This window comes from Gopherus evgoodei, chromosome 1, assembly GCF_007399415.2.
Source record: "Gopherus evgoodei ecotype Sinaloan lineage chromosome 1, rGopEvg1_v1.p, whole genome shotgun sequence".
Lineage (NCBI taxonomy): Eukaryota > Metazoa > Chordata > Testudines > Testudinidae > Gopherus > Gopherus evgoodei.
The window spans coordinates 167,615,802-167,638,407 of record NC_044322.1 but is presented as its reverse complement, the minus strand read 5'-3'; the positions used below and the strand labels follow the sequence as shown (position 1 = coordinate 167,638,407).

The window sequence follows — 22,606 nt, the reverse complement described above, 5'->3', positions numbered from 1 at the left end:
TCACACCATCCACTCCCCCAAGGTCCCACCCTCACACTGCCCCTTGTCCCTGAGCCCCCACCATCACACCGCCCCTTCTCCCCTTTATAGGACTGAGAATTTTTGAAATTCCACTTCCTGTTTGCTTGGCATGGAGAGCTCACATCACATCTTCCCAGCTGACCATGGGGGCTCCATGCAGCAAACACTCTTCTGCTTATAGTACACCTGAGTTGTTGGATCTGCTGGTGCTGTGGGGAGAAGAGGCTGTGCAGTCCCAGCTCTGCTCCAGCCATAGGACCTTAGATACCTATGGTGAAATTTCTCGTGGCATGTTGGATAAAGGTTCTGAATGGGACACACAGCAGTGCCATGTGAAGATAAAGGAGCTGACGCAGGTGTACCAGAAACAAGGGAGTCAAACCGTTGCTCTGGTGCTGTTCTGAAGACCTTCCACTTCTATAGGGAGCTGGAAACCATCCTCTGTGCATCCCCACTTCCTCCACCAAGAGCCCCGTGGATACTTCATGGAGGCTGGAGAGAGCAGTCTGTGGAAAAAACCCTGAGGGTGAAGTGGTGGACGAGAAAGTGGAATTGAGGATGAGGTGGAACAAGCCTGAGCAGTGGTTAGCAAGGACCTCTTCTCAACCCTGGAAGGTTGGAGCCAGTCCCAGAACTCTGTCTCTGGCGTTCATGATGCAGGAGAGGAAAGCTCTGGTAAGTGCTTGTTTTGAGTTGATGCTGCTTGGTTACATGAGGTAGAGCTGTCCTTTGCTTTTTTATATGCTAGAAGTGGGTTAAGGGACAGAAATGTACAAGACTAGCAGTGTTTGTGTCTGCTACACATCTATGCAGTGGGGCCCCGCAGAACAGTGTGTTAATGAACACTGAGATTTCATGGGAATCCTCTAGAAAGATCTCTAGGAAAGTTTCCTGGAGGTACTCGGCAATCCTCTTCCGGAGGTTCCTTGGCAGAGCTGCTTTGTTTCTCACTCCATTGTAGGAAACTTTCCTGTGCCAACTGGCAATCATTTGTACAGGGACCAAAGAAGCACACAGGCGAGCAGCATAAGGACCAGGTCTGAAGCCACACTCATGCAGGAGATGCATCCTTGCTTACCCTCAGGAATGAGATACCAGCTTCAATGACCCCTGCATGTGGAAAATGGTGGCAGAATTTACAATATTGTCCCTACTCACTTGCAGTGATCCCTTTAAAAAGCCACCAAGATCCTTTGCCCCATCTTGAATGCCCCCTCCCACTCCTGAGCTGAACTTACCATGTGTAGGGTGTTTGCTGAGCTCTGTGTTTCCAAGGGACAGTGAGAAACAGGTGTATTTTACTATTATCATTTGAAGCTGTGAGTGCACAAAGAATCATGCCTCTGTTTATTGTTTCTTATGCTTCTGCATGTGTGGTCTTCACGGGAACCCCCTATACATCAGCAGAGCGCCTCCACCAGATAAGGAAATGACCCAGGAGGAGCAAGGAGGACATGTTTTGGGAGATGCTCCAATCCTCTCATGCCACAGATCAAGAACACAAAGCATGGAGAGACTCAATTAATGAAAATTTAAAAATAGTTCGTCAGGAGAGGAAGCAGGGGCATGAGCAAATTGTAGTGGGCCAGGAGTGGATGATAAAAGTGATGGAGGAGGAAATAGAGATGCTCAAGTCCCTAATAGCATTGCAGGCAGAACACGCGTGCTCGCCTCCCCCTCTCTCCTGGAGCCCATACAGAACTGCTTGCCATGCCCTCCCCAAACTCCTCCCACACAGTCCTTGCATCTTCCCGGCCTGTCACAGTACCCCATTCACTCTGCCCCTTTGGACACCTTCCAAAATGACAGCTGTAGTTACACACAGCTATGAGAGCCTCTGTCGGGGAAGTGCCCTTGTCAATGTTATGTCCCTTTCCAGAAAGCGTTTTCTGTGTGTTGTTTATTGATATTTAATAAAAAAAATACTCTCTGAAAGATAATCAATCTTTATGTGTTTCCTACACATGGTGGTTGCTGCTGGAATTAATACACAGTGGCAACTGGCACATTCACAGTCTGCAAATCACGGTCAGGAAGCAATCATCAAAATTATCATGCAAGGCAGCAAGTTAACAAAGCATGGCAGAATGCTTTATAGAAAGACACATTACTGATGCTCATTGTCAAAATGGTGCCTCAAAGCCTCCCTGGTTCAAATAGTGCCCCCTTGTGCCCCTCTTATAGCCCTTGTATCAGGCTGCTCAAAATCAGCTGCTAGGCAATCCACCTCCACGCTCCACCTCTGGGGAAACTTTTCACCCTTAGCCTCGCAAATATTATGCAGCACACAGCAGGTTGCTATGACCGTGGGAATATTTTCCTAATTTAGGTTTAACCTGCCATAAAGACAGAGCCAGTGTGCTTTTAATATGCCAAATGCAGATTCAATGGACATTCTGCACCTTCTCTGCCTATTGTTGAAGCGCTCCTTGCCACTGTCCAGGTTTCCTGTGTAAGGCTTCATGAACCAGGGGAGTGGGGGCAGGGGAGTATCCCATGTAAGGCTGGCTCTCCAAGGATAACTATGGGCATTTCAACATCCCTCAGTGGAACCTTCTGGTGTGGAAAGAAAGTCCCTCTTTGCAGCTTTCTGTACAGGCCAGTGTTCCTGAAGATGCGTGTGTCATGCACCTTCCCTGACCACCCTGTGTTGATGTCAGTGAAACAACCCTGGTGATCCACAAGCACCTGCAATACCGTAGAGAAGTACTGCTTTTTGTCAATGTACTCCATCACAAGATGGTCCAGGGCCAAAATAGGGATATCCGTGCCATCAATTGCCCCACCACAGTTAGGGAATCCCATTGCCGCAAAGCCATCCACTATTTCACAAACATTTTCAAGAGTCACAGTCCTTTGTAGCAGGATGAGACTAGTGGCCCTGCACACTTGCATAAATGCAATTCCCACGGTGGACTTCCCGTCTGCAAACTGATTCGCGACTGACTGATAGCAGTCTGGAATTGTCAGCTTCCACACAGCAATCGCCACATGCTTCTCACTGAGGGGACAGCTCTCATTTTGGTGTCCCTGTGCCGCAGTGCTGGTGCGAACTTCGCACACAGTTCCAGGAAGATAGCTTTGCACATCCAAAAGTTCTGCAGCCACTGCTTGTCATTCCAGACTGTGCAGGTTGACTGTGCACTGTGTGAAAAAGTACTTATGTTTGTTTTAAACCTGTTGCCTATTGATTTCATTAGGTGAGCCCTGGTTGTTGTGTTAAGTGAAGAGGCAAATAACACTCCTTATTCACTTTATCCATGCCATTCACAATTTTATACATCTCTATCATATCCCCTCTTAGTTGTCTCTTTTCCAAGCTGAAAAGTCTCAGACTTTTTTATCTCCTCTCATATGGAAGCTGTTCCATATTCTTAATCACTTTTGTTGCCCTTCTCTGTACTTTTTCCAATTCTTATATATTTTTGAGATGGAGTGACCAGAACTGAATGCAGTATTCAAAGCATGGACATGGAATGGATTTATAAAGTGGTTTTATGATATTTTTCTGTCTTATTAGCTATCCCTTTTCTAATGGTTCCTAACATTCTGTTAGCTTTTTTGACTGCTACCGTACACTGAGCAGATGTTTTCAGAGATTGTAAAGTTTCATAAGGAACACCAGGTACAGTCATGTACTTAGATATCCAAATGATAGCAACTGACATAAAAAACTGGGGGTGCAAAGCAGATGCCAATTTTGAACATTTAGATCACTATATGCAAAGTATCTGAGCCACAGCTGTTGTGAGAACTATGGGCCAGTTCTTGAGCTAAAATCAGTATAGGTTCAATGGAGCTGTGCTAATTTGCACCAGCATAGGATCAGCACAATTACAACTTAAATGTATCCATCTTTTGTGTATATGAAATATCGTCCATAATATTGCAACAATGTAATTTTAAAAATTTCATTTCCTTGGTGTTGCATTATATTTGTATCTTAAGAGAACACTGTTAAAGTTATATTGGAGGATCTGGTAGCAAACCCTAAATTTAGGTTGCATAACATTTTCAATTATAAAAGATTCTTGTGATCTTTTCTTTGATAAATTCTCACAACTCCATTGTACGCAGAAGGCCTTTGATATTTGGCAGGGGGAATGTCTTTTTTTTTGGCTCCATGAAATTCAGTTATGATTTGGCTCAGCTATGACATGTTAAAAAACCACATTCCCATTCTCTCGCTTGTGTTCCTCAGGAATATTTGGACAGCCTGCCAAAATCACTGAACATTGTGAGGCCAGGCTCATGCTGCTGCTGGAGCGGGAGTGAGAAGAGATAGCCAGGCTGAGTGTCCCACATTAATCTCCAAACCCAGCCTATGCTCTCAGTGGCCCATTCACATGCATACACACACTCGAAAGCACCACATGGGGTAGGAACTTCCCCAACATCTAGTTGTGGAGAGGAAAGAGAGAAAGAGATGGGGCCAGGGCTCCTCTCAGCCACTCCTTGGTGCCAATAGCCAGTCTCTCCCGCTTAGAGCAACCCCTGGGGCAGGAGCTGGGTAGCTCAGGTAGTGGCAGTCTGTGCTATAGTGTTCAAAGTCTATGGATCCAACCTTTCTGATGACTCGTGAGGGGGCAGAGGGACTGTTACAGGTGCACACAGTAGAATCTGTTCCTTTTCCTTAAACAAAAAATCACACATGCCCCTCCATAATTCCTCCTTCCCCAAAACCTAGGAAATGGTGTTATAACAAATTACATTAAAATATGTTTTTAAGGTTGCAAAGCTCATGCAAACTTCATTCTGTCCTCTTGTGTGCACATTATGATACAATCATTCAGCACACAGATGGACGACAAGAGGGCAGGCCTGACATCAGGGCACTCTATTTACAAGTTATTTTTTGTATTTAGAAACCAACTACCTCTTCTGCTTCCTCCACCACAATTTAGAAGTGTAATTTTAAAATATATTTTATATTGTTTCTCATTGTTGCTTGTGAGATGTTAGTAATATCCATTTCCTCCCTAATGTTTTTGCCTCCATTCTGTTGCAAGTTATAAGAAATGACTTGCGGGTATGGTTTTGAAACCTAACCACCTCCCACCCCTCAAAAAATTAGTACACATGAATGAACTTTGCAAATTATTAAGCAAGACAAATAGTGCAGGTTACATATTTGGCCGACTAACTTAACATTTACATTTGTGTCATTTCCTTCAATTATACATTAAAACTGAAAAATGTCTAGCACAAGAGGCAGCTGAACTAGTAGAGAAGTTTGTAAATTCAGAAACTTTCAAGGTGATTATCAAGGTCAGTGCAGGAATTAGATTACTGAATGGTATGCAGGTCACCCAATAGTTTTCAGTCAAAGAAGACTGAAAAACTAGATTTTGAGAGAATGAACAAATTACATTTCTGATATAAGAAAGCTGAACAAGAAACAGAGTGTATGTTTGTCTTTCTAAGACCAGAATCATGGTCAACCATCCTGCTGAAGGATATCTAATGCTACTAGAACTTGTGATGTATTGGGTATCACATAAAAAATACAATTCTCTTTCAGATTTTATAAACCAATGTTATAATAGAGCATAGTGAAAAGTATACTCAGAACACAGAATTGGGTCTCTGGGCCAGTTTTTTCCCTGTGCCTAGACATGCCTGCTGACAGAGCATAAAAGAAGATAAGTAAGAAACATAAAGAACCAGTTACTGTGTTGGATTTAACTTGTTTCTCTTTTGAAGAGTCTTGCTCCAGATGCTGACTCACTGTTACTTCAATTCAGATCAAATCAATACATTCTCACTGCTAAGGAGTGTATTGTTCTTTCCACACAAGAACGTGAGGAAAGATGTAACTCAGCACTTTCCCCCAGAGTTCCTCAATCCTTTATGTGCCAGCTTTATAGGAGTGGGGTAGCACGTCTGCTACCTGCTCAGAGGTGAAAGTAAGCTGGACTGGACTGACTTCTCTGGTGGTGATTTAAAGGGCCCAGGGCTCCAGCTGCTGCGGGGAGCCCTGGGCCCTTTAAAGCGCCGCTCGAGCTCCGGCAGCGCTTTAAAGGGCCCAGAGCTCCCCGCAGCGGCCAGATCCTCTGGCCCTTTAAATCGCTCCGGAGCCCCAGGGCCTTTAAATCTTGAAAGGCCCTGCCTTTTCCTGTTGCGGCCATACCTCTTCCAGTTGAGCCATGCCCACTCAGGACTCTACCGTACTGCTAAGTCCTTTAAGTTACTTATGGTTTTGAAACCTAACCACCTTTCACCCCTGTACCTGCTCCAGTGATGTGGCCATTCAATTATACAAGGTAGCAAAGAAGCTGTGCCCTCAGCTGCAGAATTTTTGCTTTCAGATGGAAACAATCCAACAGGTCATATTAATCACTGCCATAAGCAGGAACAACGCCACTGACTTCAAGAGAGTTTGGCATGCATATGTTAGCAGAGGATTTGATCCTGAACAGACAATTTTAAATTATCTAAATTTGGCTTTTTTTTTAAGAAAAGAAAAGCTAGCAGAAAGTCACATTGGTCATAAACTGACCACCAGAATGATTCAGCTTTGATTGTTTCAACCAAGCATTTTTAATATTGTGCCAGTTTTTCAGTGTTTTAAAGCACGCTGTCCAAAAAGCTTTGTTGCCAGATGATTTTTTTTCTCTTTTCTTACCAGCTTCTGGTAATAAAGGGAATTTGGGGGTGGGGGTATTTTTATTTATTTATTGTTTCTTATTTTAAATGATTGAATTTGCTTTGTTCATGCCCAGTAATTTTTCAGTTAATTGCAGATCTGCTGTATATTAGGGAAACCAAAAAAGCAATAGTCTGTGGGTGTTGTGTAAGAATGCTGCTGTCTCAGGGAAGCTAATCTCATTCAGTGGAAACCTCATGACTATACAATTAACTTCTTCACAGGGTGCTTTCTTTCATTCTCTATTCAGAAGAAAAACTAATTAAAAATCTTCATTGATCGCTTGTGTTTACATCTGACTATGTGAAAGTGCTATATCAAGCGCTGAGGAGCTTAAATCCATAGAGTCTTGTGAGCCTGGCTAAAGAACACAAATTGAATTTAAAAAAACCCAAAAAACAAAAAAAAACACAAAACAAAACAAAAAAAAATCCCAACCAATCCTAGACCTATATCAAAATACTGTTAAGGGTGTTGGACAAAAACAAAGACATTTAGAATTAGAACTCTATGAAGACTGCCCATCTCTCCTCTTATTCATAGGTATTACAGGATGTCAGAACTATATGCTGTATTTCACAATTCATGTGCTGCAATAAGTAGGTAAGCACTACAGAAAGGGTGGACTAGCCGCCATCACTACATAATTTTCCTTTGATTTTGTTGGCTTAAATCGGGCCATGCTATTTAAAAAATAACTATCCCTCCCTCTCACACTAAAGATTTTGCATTCACACAGGTATTGGGTCTGACTCCACAGCAGCTTTATGCCAGATAGAGCAATACACACACATGAGGTAGACAGGGAGAATTATTAATCACAACTCCATGCTTTCTGACAGGGTTCAGACAGAGCATGCAGAGAACCCTTCAGACATGTGCACAGCAGAAGAGCCACATTTAGAACTCTGAAAAGGCTCAAAAGGCACAGGCTGAGGATCACTGTTTTGTATTGTTTAAATATATCTTCACAAGAAAAGTTATGAAGTTTCTAACCTTCTCACATAGAAATCGCAAGACGGAAGCAGAAGAAAGGGGAAAAAGCAAACTTTTTTAGCACTTGAATTAGTTAGCCTTAGTGAGCAAAGAGAGATCCAGACTTGTGTTCATCTTTGTATATTTTTATTTTTATATGCAATACTGACTGTCTCGAGAAAAGTGATTTAAAAGAACACTTGGGATTTCCTTAAGACGGTTGTGTTTATGTTCAAATTGTAACTACCTCAAAGTTTTTAATGTGCATCTTTCTGGCCTTTGAAACAAGAATGACACCCTCCTCTTCCCACTATACACAGCATAAAGATTCTCTTAATATTTACATGAAAATCTATCAAATTTTCTCAACATTACTTTAGTCCTAATCTCTAACTCTGTGAAACCACATCTCCAATGACTTATTCATGTGCTTAACATTAAGGACATGAGTAACTTCATTGAATTCAGTGGGATTACAAATTATGTTCTTAATGATAAGAACACTAAATCCAACCTGGCAGTGTCAGGAAACCTCAGAACAAGTGTAAATTATATTTCCATTGCATAATGGTGTAAAGGGGCCTTACTGTATATGAGAGTCAGGCCCTTTATAAGCTTCATATCAGATGAGATACCTGCAGGGCCAGTGCAACCATTTAGGCAAACTAGGAGGCCGCCTAGGGCGCCTAGTGGTTGAGGGCACCTAAAAGTCCCCTCAGGTGAGGAGGTGGGGTGGAGGTGAGCTGGGTGGGGGGATGCGCAGGGAGGGCTGCCCGCAGTAACGGGGGGGGGGCGCACAGGGGAACAGCTCCCCACCCCAGCTTACCTCCACTCTGCCTCCTCCGCTGAGCACACAGCCCAGCTCTAAGTCTCCTCCAATCAGCGCCGCAAGCCTGGGAGAGGAGGAGAATTAGAGCAGCACCGGCGTGTTCAGTGGAGGAGGTGGAGCCGAGGTGAGCTGGGGTGGGCTACCCAGGCAGGGTTAGCTGCCGTGGCGGGGGGGCGGGGAGGGGGGAAGTCTCCCCAGGCAGGGTTAGCTGCCATGGCAGGGGGGAGGGTGTCATAAACAGATAGCTAAGGGTTAATGTCTCTTTTACCTGAAAAAAAAGTAACCTGAAGCACCTGACCAGAGGACCAATCAGGAAACAGGATTTTTTCAACTCTGAGTGGAGGGAAGTTTGTGTGGGAGTCCTTTGTTCTTTGGTCTTCTGCTTGTATGCTCTCTCAGCTATGAGGAGTGATTTCTATTTCCTGCTTTCTAATCTTCTGTTTCCAAGTTGTGAATACAAAGATCAGATAGTGATTTATATATATATTTTTGTATTTACATAGGTATAGTTGCTGGAGTGCTTTAAATTGTATTCTTTTTGAATAAGGCTGTTTATTCAATATTATTTTAAGCAAATGACCCTGTATGTGTCACCTTAATACAGAGAGACCATTTTGATGTATTTTTTTTTATATAAAGCTTTTTTTTTAAGACCTGTTGGAGTTTTTTCTTTAGTGGGGAATTCCAGGGAAATTGAGTCTGTACTCACCAGGGAATTGGTGGGAGGAAGAAGTCAGGGGGAAATCTCTGTGTGTTAGATTTACTAGCCTGACTTTGCATACCCTCTGGGTGAAGAGGGAAGTAATTCTGTTTTCCAGGACTGTGAATGGGGAGGGTGGAGTCCCTCTGTTTAGACTCATGGAGTTTGCTTCTGTGTATCTCTCCAGGAACACCTGGAGGGGAGAGGGGAAAAGGTTTATTTCCCTTTGTTGTAAGACTCAAGGGATTTGGGTCTTGGGGTCCCCAGGGAAGGTTTTTGGGGGGACCAGAGTGCCCCAAAACACTCTAATTTTTTGGGTGGTGGCAGCTTTACCAGGTCCAAGCTGGTAACTAAGCTTGGAAGTTTTCATGCTAAGCCCCATATTTTGGACGCTAAGGTCCAAATCTGGGACTAGGTTATTGCCGTGGCGGGGGGGAGGGGAAGTCTCCCTGGGTGGAATTAGTTGCTGTGAGGGGACGGGGGGGGGAGAGGGGTTACCTACTGCAGTGGGAGGGTAGTTGCTGTGAGGGGGACTCCACGGGTCAGGGGCTGAATTAGCTGCCATGGGGAGGGTGGGGTTAGCTGTGTGGGGGGTGCAAGGTGGAAGTTTCACCTAGGGCTTGAAACTTCCTTGCACCGGCCCTGGATACCTGGCCTTACCATGAAGCCATCGTGGGATCCATGCTGCGGAGGCAGTAGAAGTCCTGGGTTTGGCCCAGAATGTCCAGTTTATTGTAAGAGAATCTGTAGTTGGTTCACTGTGGAGGATGATGGCAGAACAGGACTTATGAGGTTTTTTGTTTAGTCAGTTTATGTATGTATTTAGTTAGACAGCAGATAAATATAGAAAACCCCCAACACTAATAGCCTCTGGTTCATAACCAAATGATTAAAGCTGACGTTCTAAAGATTTTGAGGCTGCAAGTTCAAGACCACAATATGACCTGCTATTATTGTTATTAAACTGAAAATTATATTTAAAATATCTTGCATTGGGGAAGTTAAGGCTGCTATCTCTAAGCGGAGTAGCCAAACAGTTGTAGCAGGAATGCTGCTGGATATAAGGACACAGACTTGTTCATAGGTTAAATAATTTTTCTTTTGAAGACAAACTACGTAAAACTGTAACCTTATACTCAGATTCTGCAAACACTCATGCAAGCACATAACTTTACTCATGTAAGTAGCCCCATGGACTCCAATAGGACTATTCAAGCAAGTAAAAGTATGTGTGATTAAGTGTTTGCAGGATTGGGGCCTTAGATACCACAGAATGAGTATTCTTGTTCAGGCCTGGGCATGTGAAGGATGCAAATTAGCATTCTTTTGAAATAGCAAGCTAGTGAATGCCACTGGTTCAGTCACTGACACTGTTAGTGTTTTGTTTAGTCAAGCATGTGGTATCATAGCAGCCTGTCACTCCCACTAGATGTTTTTGTAGATATTGGAAGAAAACATTTTCAGAGACTTGGGGCTATGATGTTTAAAATTAAGTGAGGCAAATTAATATAAAAAAACAAACCCGGGGGAACAAGACTAATTGTAACCAGCCCTCTGTGGAGAAAGAAGTGATTCAGGACTATTTAGAAAAGCTGAACAAGCACAAGTCCATGGGGCCGGATGCGCTGCATCCGAGGGTGCTAAAGGAGTTGGCGAATGTGATTACAGAGCCATTGGCCATTATCTTTGCAAACTCATGGCAATCTGGGGAGGTCCCAGATGACTACCTTCATGCCTCCAGCTTCCATCCCGGACACACCACATGATCCATCGTCTACAGCTAAGCATTGAGGTACAACCGCATTTGCTCCAACCCCTCAGACAGAGACCAACACCTACAAGATCTTCACCAAGCATTCTCAAAACTACGATACCCACACGAGGAAATAAGGAAACAAATCAACAGAGGCAGATGTGTACCCAGAAGCCTCCTGCTGCAAGACAAGCCAAAGAAAGAAACCAACAGAACTCCACTGGCCATCACCTACAGTCCTCAGCTTAAACCTCTCCAACACATCTGCAACCCATCCTGGACAATGATCCCTCACTTTCACAAACCTTGGGAGGCAGGCCAGTCTTTGCCCACAGACAACCCACCAACATTAAGCATATTCTCACCAGCAACCACACACCGCACCATAGTAACTCTAACTCAGGAACCTATCCATGCAACAAACCTCAATGCCAACTCTGTCCACATATCTACACCAGCAACACCATCACAGGACCTAACCAGATCAGCTACAACATCACCGGTTCATTGACCTGCATGTCCACCAATGTAATATATGCCATAATATATGCCATAGCAATGCCCTTCTGCTATGTACATTGGCCAAACTGGACAGTCCCTTCGTAAAATGATAAATGGACACAAATCAGATATTAGGAATGGCAATATACAAAAACCTGCAGGAGAACATTTCAACCTTCCTGGCTACACAATAGCAGATTTTAAAGTAGCCATCCTACAGCAAAAAAAACTTCAGGACCAGACTTCAAAGAGAAACTGCTGAGCTTCAGTTCATTTGCAAATTTGACACTATCAGCTCAGGATTAAATAAAGACTGTGAATGGCTAGCCAACTACAAAAGCAGTTTCTCCTCCCTTGGTGTTCACACCTCAACTGCTAGAAGAGGGCCTCATCCTTCTTGATTGAACTAACCTCGTCTTTCCATTACATGCATCTGATGAAGTGGGTATTCACCCACGAAAGCTTATGCTCCAATACATCTGTTGGTCTATAAAGTGCCACAGGACTATCTGTTGCTTTTTACAGATCCAGACTAACACGGCTACCCCTCTGATAGTGATTTTGGGTACTTCAAGTTTTGGGTGCCCAATCTAAGACATTGTGTATCATCTTGAATATGAGACATCTTACATCATAAATGTGCATGAGTAACTTTATAGATGTAGGTAGTGTGGTTGGTGGAAAAAATAAGGGAGGATTGATGTTCGGAGGGTAAGTGCTTCAGCACTTTCTGATATAAAGGCCCTTTAAGGTGTCCCAGGCTGGGCACCTAAAAGCTGAAACTTCAAAATGACTAGTTTCTATTAGTAATTTCTTTCATTTTCACTGGGTTTCATGAAGCTCTTGACTACAGAATATATTGGGCTAATTCTAGCTTTTAAACAGCACAGTCGTTTTATTACAGCAACAAAAAATTCCATCAGTTTCCCCCCCCTCCGCCCCCCAACCACACCACTTATATGTGTATGCAGGATCAGGTCCTAGGACAAGAAGCTTGCATGCAGTTAATTTTTATTTCTTTATGCCTTTTCTAACATGTCCTGGGCAGAGGTTAAGTTAAGCAGAAAACATTTTCCAAGGCTGGAAAAACAATGGAGATTCTATTGGCCAAAGAGATATAGTAAGTGTAAAAAGTGTATTTTATTATATTATTTTCTTTGGGTCAAAGCCTATATTAAAAAAAGAAAAAGAAAAAGAAAAAGAAGATGAAAAACAGCAATGACCACTGATTAAGTTGACAGTGAAGTTAGAAAGGAGAACTATATATAGTTCACATCATGTCTTCATCTATTGAATTATCATTCCTATTTATACATTTTTGTCACTGATACTAGGATTTCAGAGCCAAATAGCAGCAGAATGTTTTTCTCATTTATTGTGTAGTATATAACTAGCATGATTCTGAATTTACAAGTTTAATCAAGGAACAAACACAGTTCATCGGTGCTGCTTTCCTGATCCTCCTATTTCACTCCTTTTCAAAAGGCAGCTTTAGTCATAGAAAATTACACACAGTGGACCCAATTCTTACTCTTCTATTCTGGCATTACTCACACTGAGTTCATCATATTGACTTTAATGGAACTACTCGTGTAAAGAAAGAGTTTGCCAGATTGGGCTAACTATTTCCATAGTAAAATCATTCCTTAGCACTGTTACTTATAGATTTATTATTTGTTTACTTTAGTATCTATAGTGAGCAAAAAATGTACAGTTAACTGTATATGCACTTAGAAGACAAGCCTCCTGTCTTAAGGCATTTGCTATCAATTCACTGTGAAAACAAAACTGCGTATTTGAAATACCAACTTTCAGTCTGAAGAGAGTTAATGGCAGGGAAATAATTGTGCTATAAGAGAAATTGCCTGTTGCAAAAAAGCAGAAGATACTAAATGCCACTCCTTTAATCACAGCAGTGCATGTTTTTAAAAAAGATGAAACAAAGACAAGTACTTACGTTTCTAGGTTTAGTCTGTGAGGCTCTTCACTGTGTGGCTGTCCACTTTACAGACCTTATCTACCTACTGATGCTTTGCTCTTGTTTGACAGGCTGGTTAATCTACAAGGCAGGGTGGAATGTGTGGTCTTGCACTTGCTGTTCTTTTATGTTTTCTAGAGGCCAACAGCTCAGGCTGTTTCTATGACAACCAGGAGAGCAGCCGAGGCCTACCAATTTAATTAATAACACAGCAGGATACGTATCTGTCTTTATTAGCTCTGTCCATACTCCTGATTGGTAGCATTATACTTATCTTGAAAGTGTGTCCCACACACAAGAAACGTGTCATACTATGGTTGTAATATGAAAGCAAACATGGAGCCCCGAATTTTTATTGCGGCAGGTTAACAAAACGGACGTTGTGCATCAGACCTGCTCTCAGTGCACAAATACTTTACTTTTAAATATTTAGGACCAAGTTAAAACTGCCCCAGAGCAGCTGCCCTGGAAGGATGGCGAGAAAGGGCTCACTGAATCCTTCCCTGCCCCATGCAATCTGCTAGTGCTGGGACAGCAGCTCTGAGGGGAGTGCAAATGAAAGCTTTAGTACAGGTTCCAACAGTGTTTCTCTAGCGCCACTGTGCTTAACCTGGGTGGAAATTCCATAAGCTCCATCAGAATCCTTCTGCTGCTCTCTGCTGGCTTGGACTAGGCTCGGTTGGTTTAAAGTGGAAAGCCAGTAGCGCTAGTACACAAAACCTGTTGCTCCTTTCCAAAACCTATTTGGCCAGCTGGAACAATCTGCAGATTTTCAAATGGAATTTCCCCTAAGGTACTCAAGCATAATGCCTCACTCAACCACTTAGACTATCAGGGCTGGAAGGGACCTCAGGAGGTCATCTAGTCCAACTCCCTGCTCAAAGTAGGGCCAATCCCCAGACAGATTTTTACCCCACTTCCCTAAATGGTCCCCTCAAGGATTGAACTCACAACCCTGGGTTTAACAGGCCAATGCTCAAACCACTGAGCTATTGCTACAGCTGTTCCTACTTCACCTGGTGTTCCAAGTAGCAATACAGACCTATGTCACATGGTCAATGTTATTGTTATCCAGACCACATGGGACCCAAACCTGCAAACATGTGTTATCAAAGCATAGTGCTCATCACCCAGAGTTGTCAATAGGACTAATAGCAAGGGTTTGAAGGACCATACACATATCAGCAGAGCTCACTGTCACAAGGATGCATAGTTAGAGGAATCCCTGTAAATCCTGGGACAACAGAGCAAGAGGCAAAAATTCTCTGTCAGGGCATTAACATGGAATAATGGCAGAGGTATTAGGATGCTAGGGAGAAGATTTAAAAATAAAGGGTCTAAACTTTCAATGCTTATTTAGGCAAACTCTTTTGTAAATTGTTTGAAGTGTTACCTGAGTAAGGTCAGTGATATCTTAGTCAGTCAGGGACAGGTATAGTACTAAGTTCTCCATTTTGATCTGTATTGCTAATGGGAGTTGTGCAAGCACAGTGAATACAAATGAATTAATAGAGATTCATACTGCACAGAGGAGAGCCACAGTTCAGCTGGAAGGGGAGAACTTAGTCCATGGATTTAAGAGTTGAGTTTAAGTATTTTTTTTCTCTGGGAAATTCAGAACTATCTTGAATTTAACAATTTGTCTTTTGATTTCTGCATCTAAGAATTCCACTATGAAGTCTGAATCATCAAATTGGTAACTTTATTTCAGAAACCATGATTTTAAAAAAGAAATTTGCTACAACATGCTTGCTACAGCACAACATTTGTAGTTTATATCAGACAAATGTGAAGAACATATATGAAGAGTTTACTACAATATTGTTTTTCAATTTAATGTTACATGATGGGTTAAATTCTGCTCCTGAATTACAAATAAGTCAGTGATGACTTTGGCCCAATATGTGTAATTGTTAATACACCTCCAATTCCCTTATTCTCCTGACAGCTCACTCCACCATTACACTCTTGAAAGCCTATCTGTTCTCTTTGCTAATCTTTCCAGTTCAGGTTTGTTTTCTCACTGATACCACTCATCTATTTAGAATTCCCATCTTCACTCCCCTTTTCTGAAACTGTTATTATTTATCAGTTATGTTGCAATAGTGGTTAGAGGCCTCACTCATCATGCCAGGTGCTGTGCAAACAAACAGGAAGTGACAATCCATGCCTTGAAGAGCCTCTTTTACATTACAAATGGCACCAATAGCAGTATGTGGTACTGTGCCCATGAAGGAATCTCTGGGCCCATTCCTGCCATTAACTTCAACTGAAGAAGGATAAAGCAGGGGGGGAGGCATAGGGTATAAACATAGCTAAGCCCATCATGCCACCTAATGGCTTTGGCCAGTGAAATATGGCAATGGGCTGTAAACAAAGCTGTAAGTATCATCAAAAGAAAGCAACAGCCTTTCCTTGTAAGCTAAAAGTTTTTCCATCCATTGACTTCAATGAGCTTTAGATCAGGCCATCTGGGCTCAACTGTGGCATTTAGTTCCACCCCATGGAAAGCATCAGGTGACATTCTGTAACAGAGAAGCACAGTGCCTCCAGAGCTCCAAGGAGCAATTCTCAACACTCATTCAGGAAATGCAGCATACGCCTTCCCTGTGGCTGGTCAGCTCTTGGTGCTACCATGTGCGGGGATGGAGAGCAATGGCTTTGCCTACTCTCTGCCCCCTTTTCACCAGCAGCCCCTGAGTTCTTCCCAGCATGCAGCTGTACAGGTGGGTCCACAATGTGGGTCTATGTTTTTGGATAGGTTTCCTTGGAGTGGGGTTCGAATGATTGTATATTTGATTAATTTTCCTCAGCTAGCGTCAAGATCAGCTCAGACAGATTTCAGACTGGCTATGGAAAACTTGTAGCAAAATGTTTTGCCTAGTTTCTCAGTGCAGATTCACTGTTCAGGTTTGCTGGCAAACCTGAGCTAAATTTTACATGAAGAAGGAGTAATTTATTGTAACAGTCAGAAACCAGGCAAAGTTCAATACCTGGACATGTTTTCCACACAAAGCCAGGCAAAAATGGAATTATTTGTCTTAGTTTTGTGTGGAGATTTGAACCCTTCAGAATGAAACCAAAAACATATTTTGTATGAACAACTGTGAACTGAAAGCACCATTTACACAGCCTTCCTTCAGATTTGAAATTAGCTATATGGTGTCATAGTTCATGGGCTTCCTGTGAGCAATACATAACACAAAAAGGTAAATGGAGGTACTTGATATTCATCAGCCAGTCCTTTTCCTAATCATCTCCACATAAATAGATACACTATACTGAGACCGAAACATGTATCGAACAGCCTTACATAAATGGACAATGGCTGCTAATTTTACTAACCCCACCTAGCAATGTATCATGAAGATGATGTACTTCTATTCTTATCTTTTCTTTGAAATTAGAGCCTGAAGCTTACATTTTCTTAGTGAAGATCTCTGCTAAAAACTCTCACTCTGGCTTCATACAGAGCATTCTGATCTGTTCGCCTTGGCAAACCAGAAACTTTAAGGGTATGTCTATGCGGCAGTTAAAAAACTGTGGCTGGCTCATGCCAGCTCTCTGAGGCTTGCAGGCCTCAGGCTAAGGGGCTGTTTAATTGCAATGTAGACATTTGGGCTTGGGCTGGACCCGGTGCTCTAGAACCCTGCGAGGGGAGAGGGTTCCAGGACTCAGACTGCAGCCTGAGCCCAAAAGTCTACACACAAACAGCTGCTTAGCCCAAGCCCCATGAGCCCAAGTTAGCTGGCATGGTCCAGCCATGGATGTCTAAATGCAATATAGACATATCCTAAGACTGGTGCTGGACCTAATAGAGTCAATACAGTCTAGAATGATCCACACAGTCATATGGATTTCAGGCAGGGACAGCGCTTCCATTTAGGCGTCCAGGGTGCCAGGATTTGGGAGGGCGGCAGACTGCTCCGGTGGACCTCTCACAGGCATGCCTGCGGACGGTCCGCTGATCCCGCGGCTCCGGTGCAGCATCCGCAGGCACACTTGCAGCAGGTCCACCGGAGCCGCAGGACCAGTGGACCGTCTACAGGAACGCCTGCAGGAGGTCCACCAGAGCTGCGGGACCGGCAAACCGGCCCTGCGCCTAGGGCGCCAAAAACCCTGGCGCCGCTCCTGATTTCAGGTGAATGTTTCCTCTGACTTAACATTTGTTAATAAAATAAAGGGCATAACCATGCAGAAACCTGCACTAGAAGTCACTCTGAAGGTCTGACTTTAATCCCACAATTCAGTTGTATCTAGAATTCTGTCTCCATTGTTCCTGTGTTACAGCACATACAGCATTTTCACTCCAATATACCAGGCATCTGTTACAACTTACTGCATTCTTGTCGTGAAGTAAGGACAACGTTTCAATTTCCCCACTTGTGTGGGTTTAAAACAGACCCTTAACTTTACTTTAAGGCAGTGCTTTCCAGGGGGAAAGTAAATCTCTAGGTGTTATGACTGCCAACAAAACATAAAATGTGCCTTGAGGGTAACCAATTAGGAAGTGTCTGCCTGAGTTAGCAGAGAGCCTGAAACAATAGCTCTGAACTGCTTATTCATTTTAATAGGTACTAGCTCAAATGCCAGTGATAACTCTTTAAATGTTCACTGCTCAAAGCATGGATGAAAGGAGAGGAATGATCATATTATGAAGACATGCATTAGCAAGTTCCTAGGTAATGGGTCCTGATTGGTTTTATTGTCATGAAGAGAAGCTTAAGTTTTCTAAAGTTTGGGAAGCAATGACTTAAGGGATGTTGTTAAAGCTGATGGGCCTAGAACTATCCCTATATCAATAATGATTTTCTCTTTTATCCTGAAAAATCTTTCAGCTCTCCAAAATGAGAGCTGCAACGATGCAAGCTGTGACTAAACCTCCATTGCCAGATTGGAAGTAGGACTGAAGGAATCCAACATCTGCTGGTTGGAAAATTTTCTATGTTCAAAAGCAGGGAAAAGTCTGGAAGTAGAGTGGAACCAAGCATTTTGGCATCAGGGCTGGCTCCAGGTTTTCTGCCACCCTAAGCAGCGGGGAAAAAAAAAAGCCAATCAGTGGCACTTTGGCGACAGCTCAAACATGCCGCTCCATTCTTCAGCAGCAGTTTGGCAGCAGGTCTTTCACGCCCTCTCTTCCTCTTCGGTGGCACTTCGGCAGCAGCTCAAAGAGGAGAGATGGACTGAGGGACCCGCCATTGAATCTCGCCAAAAACCTGGATGGGCCACCCCTATAGCGGATGGAGTGCCGCCCTTTTGTATTGGCCATCCCAAGCACCTGCTTCCTTAGCTGGTGCCTGGATCCGGCCTTGTTTGGCATAGAGATAGAGGGTCTCCTATGCATTATTCATGCAGATCTCAGCATCAGTGGGAGTTTTGAAGGCCCTAGCTCCTGTCTCCTCAATGCTGTCTCTGAGCGGACATGCAGCAGAGCTGCAGAGCAGACAAAGCAGATACATTTTCCCTTTCTGTACTTTCTAATATGGAAGGCAAACATATGGTTTTTAAGCTCTACCTCTTCAAAAAGGACATCATAAACTTCCTTTTTTTAAAATGAATTTAAAACAGTGTCAGATATAAACACCTGCCATGAGTCTCACTGCCAACTTGTAGAGTTGTACAAAAACAGTTTCCTGTTTTCTAAAATGTTTTCCTCTTCCCAGTTGTGAAAGACCCACCCACACACATACTACAGGGAAAACTGACTGCAGGTCTGACAGCGAAACTGGCTATACACAAAGTGTTATCAAAGGCACGAAGTAAACAAACTGAAAGATCCAGGAAAAACATTTTTTTTCTGTGATCCTTTTCAGCTTTAATGTTAGGCCTTTTCTGCAAAGAGGTTGCACTAGTTTAACTTAAATCAGTTGTAAAACTGATTCCATGGCTATGTCTCTGCACCATACAGCAGTCTGTTCATTTTGATCTTTGTGTAAATGCTATCCCCCCCCCCCCCCCCCCAAGCCTGTCTCAATCATGCAGACAACCAAATGCAGAGCTAGCTTTTTGGATAATATTGACTTCACATCCTCATCTATTAGTACATCGTTAGTCAGGAGGACACTTTCAAGTAGGTAAATGTCAGTTAATTTAGTGCTGCACCATTAATCCTGATATTCAGTTCAAGATACTGTTTATTTTGCTCAGTTTGTTATATATCCTTGGCCTTTAAAATGCTAATTATCAAGCCAAAACATTCAGATGTAGTTGCAAAACAAGATGTCATTATCTTCAGGTCTTGCTCTTAGTGGGCTAAAAATGCCAAGAGTAGGTTTATTTATCTACACAAATGAGATAGATTTGAGAGTTTGCCTGAGCAGAATGTTTCCCCAGGCACAAGTCTCCTCCACAAGATGCTTCATCTGACATTGCTGTGTATGGAAGTTATGCCCAAATTATTTAAGTATGTAACATACAATAGTGCCATCATGTGGTATGCTGCACTTCAGTTTATAACTGAGTGTTATATATGCACAACTATTACTGTCTGTTGGCAAATTGACTTTTGAACTAGGGAATGCCTCATATGGAGAAATGATTATTACTGGGTTACAGAAAACATTTATTTACCAATTATTATTATAATTATGTATATTACAGTACTATCACTCCTGCCCCAACTAGAAGTGGTCCCCCATTGTACAAGGCAATGTACAAACTCAAAGTGGGAGATAGTCCCTGCCTCAAAGAGTTTACAAACTAAACAGACAAGGTAGATAGCAGGAAGGAAAGAGAGGCACAGATCACATAGCAGGTCAGTGGAAGAACTGGCCTCATTTACAGGCCCCTGGCACTTGAGCACACTGCCTCTCAAATGTGAGTGTTCTGGTACTTTGTAGTATTGCTGCCCACGGCTTTGCTTACATGGTGACAGATTACTCTAACCTAAGTGGCCAAAAGAAAAAAAAGAGCTATTTTCAGATTTGCCCCTTCACCGCTGTTTGTAGCACAGAGCTTACTGATTTTGGCAAGGAGAAGAGTTGTGGTGTTTTGTTTTTTACATGTTGACTTAAAAAAATACACTAGACTTTTATACTGATGGTGCTAATTAGATGTCAGTGGTCCACTTCACAATAATAGCATTGTAGGATAATTTTAACAGTCCAGTTTTCCCTGATTCTCTTTTTGATTTTAGTGTTAAGCTTCTTTTAAACTGACTCTCCCTAGGTGAGGTAGAAACCATAGGGCAGATTTGGGGGATGGGGGAGGAGTAATGTTCACAATCTTGAATGAGATTGTGAATTCTGCAAGACTAAAAAATTGCTCAAGAAATTTGTGAACACTCATTCCAGCAGGCTTGTCCATCCCTGAATTTGGACTTCTTACATACTGCGCTCTTCCACAAAGGACATCCATTGAAGTCCACTTCAGCTGTGCTGCCTATGGAGAATTCAGCCAACTCATATTGCCCACATTAAAAAAAGAATGTAGCCTTACTTTGTCAAGATGTTGGCTGATATCCTTGACTACTCAGCTTAGATGTTGTGCCCCTTGCCCTCTGTGTGTTTGTCTATCTCCCTCTAGACTGCAAGGTCCTTAGGACAGGGACCATGCCTTCTTTTCTGTGTGGCCAGCACGCAGTACAATATGGGTGCTACCAAAACCAAATAATAATCCCTGTGCTCCAGTAATCCATCAAATACATATTTCTTCTGCCCTTTATTGACATAACTTCCTTAAAGGCCAGATCCTGTGACATGCTGTGCACTTGCCACTCCCATTGCCTTCAGAGGTGCTCTCAGGCCATGCAGGGTCGAACTCAAAACCTTGAATTGCAAGCCAGATTGAGTGACTGGTGTTAGCCCTGTCAGTATTTAGCTCTGCTTTACTGGCTGGTAATGAGCCAAAGTTTGGCTTTTATCCAGCAGTGCACGACTGATGTTATTCCTATATACTTCCAGAACCGGTAATGGTAACACATTCCCACCTGCATGCTGAGCAGACTGCTAGTGATGAATTTTTCTAAGCTGACTGATATCATTTGTCCCTTGGTTCACCCCACGTCTTTAATGTGATTACAGGAAAAAGATTAGTTGTGTCTATGTTTATATATTTTTTCCATACAAATTAAGAACATTTTTCTTTTGGCTGAGGACAGCAAATTCACCCCCATTTACTATGTAATCTATCTATAACATTCTTGTGGGTACCAATGGCTGTGGTGTCTTCCCACCCCTCCGCTTCTGAAAGAGGGCAGTGCTGCTTCTGGAAGGTTTGATTACAGGGAAGAGACAGAATATTTAAAATTCTTTAGGTAAGTAAAGATTAAGCATGTGCCTAACTTTAGGCATAGTAAGTATTCATTGACTTGAATGACAAGTCAGAGGTTTAACACTAGGCACAGACTTAAGTATCTTTCTGATTCAGTCCCTGAATCAGAAAATTATTTCAAGTTTTACAGTTCCTTGAGGGAGAATTTTTGGAAGTCATAGTACTGGGGAGCTAAACTAGCTTGTCTCTTACACCATACATTCTTTTTCTTTTCTCTTTATTTAGTGTGTGTGGAACAGAGGGAAACCTTATGATGCCTCAGGGCTTGCTACAACCATAGGTCAATAGAAATAAGCAACATTTCAACAAGAACCTACACAAGCAAGGAGGGTTTATTAAATATAACCACATTAAAACACAGGATACTGAATGGATTGGGGGAGTAGTAATGGATGTTCTCTTCTCAGCTAAAAGTTGGTCAAGGCTGGTAGATAGTGACTGTTCAGTACCATCTGTGAAGTACGATGATAGGTCTTAGTCTAGTTCTTAGCAGAGAAGTGTCCAAAGAACAGAAACCACCACCACAGTTGGCATCAACTGGCATTCCTGGACAATCTCAGCAAAGAGGCCAGGGACTGAATGAGTTTTCAGGTTGATCTACTGTTTGTCTCACTCCTAAATGTGGTCACTCCAGGTCAAGGTTAAGGAATACCGATGGTATGAAGAGATGCTTATACTGCAATGGTCCAAGCTGCGTTAGGGAACTTTACTTGAGCTTCTTCTTGGAAGGAGGCCCAGAGTAGTGTGCTTAGTCCATATGGACCACATACAATATAATGCCCTATCGAAAACCCGAGGCCAGCCTTGCTCTCCCTGCTTACATTGACTTCTGTACACTATTTGCAAAATGGTAACATGCCACATTATCAACAAACACAAATCTATGGAAACTCACGCGTTAAAATATTCTTTATCTACATATTTACCTTGCA

The 22,606-nt window shown here is 42.7% G+C and overlaps 1 protein-coding gene across 2 annotated transcripts in view; it reads right to left on the bottom strand.

The window, feature by feature from the left end:
• The window catches only part of C1H21orf62 (chromosome 1 C21orf62 homolog), a 29,595-nt gene extending 16,045 nt beyond the window's left edge, over nucleotides 1-13,550 (bottom strand). For both annotated transcript variants that reach the window (XM_030579016.1, XM_030579009.1), the window contains exon 1: nucleotides 13,383-13,550. The gene's annotated coding sequence lies outside the window, so the exon portion shown is untranslated. The remainder of the gene's footprint in view (nucleotides 1-13,382) is intronic.
• Nucleotides 13,551-22,606: the final 9,056 nt, after the last annotated feature.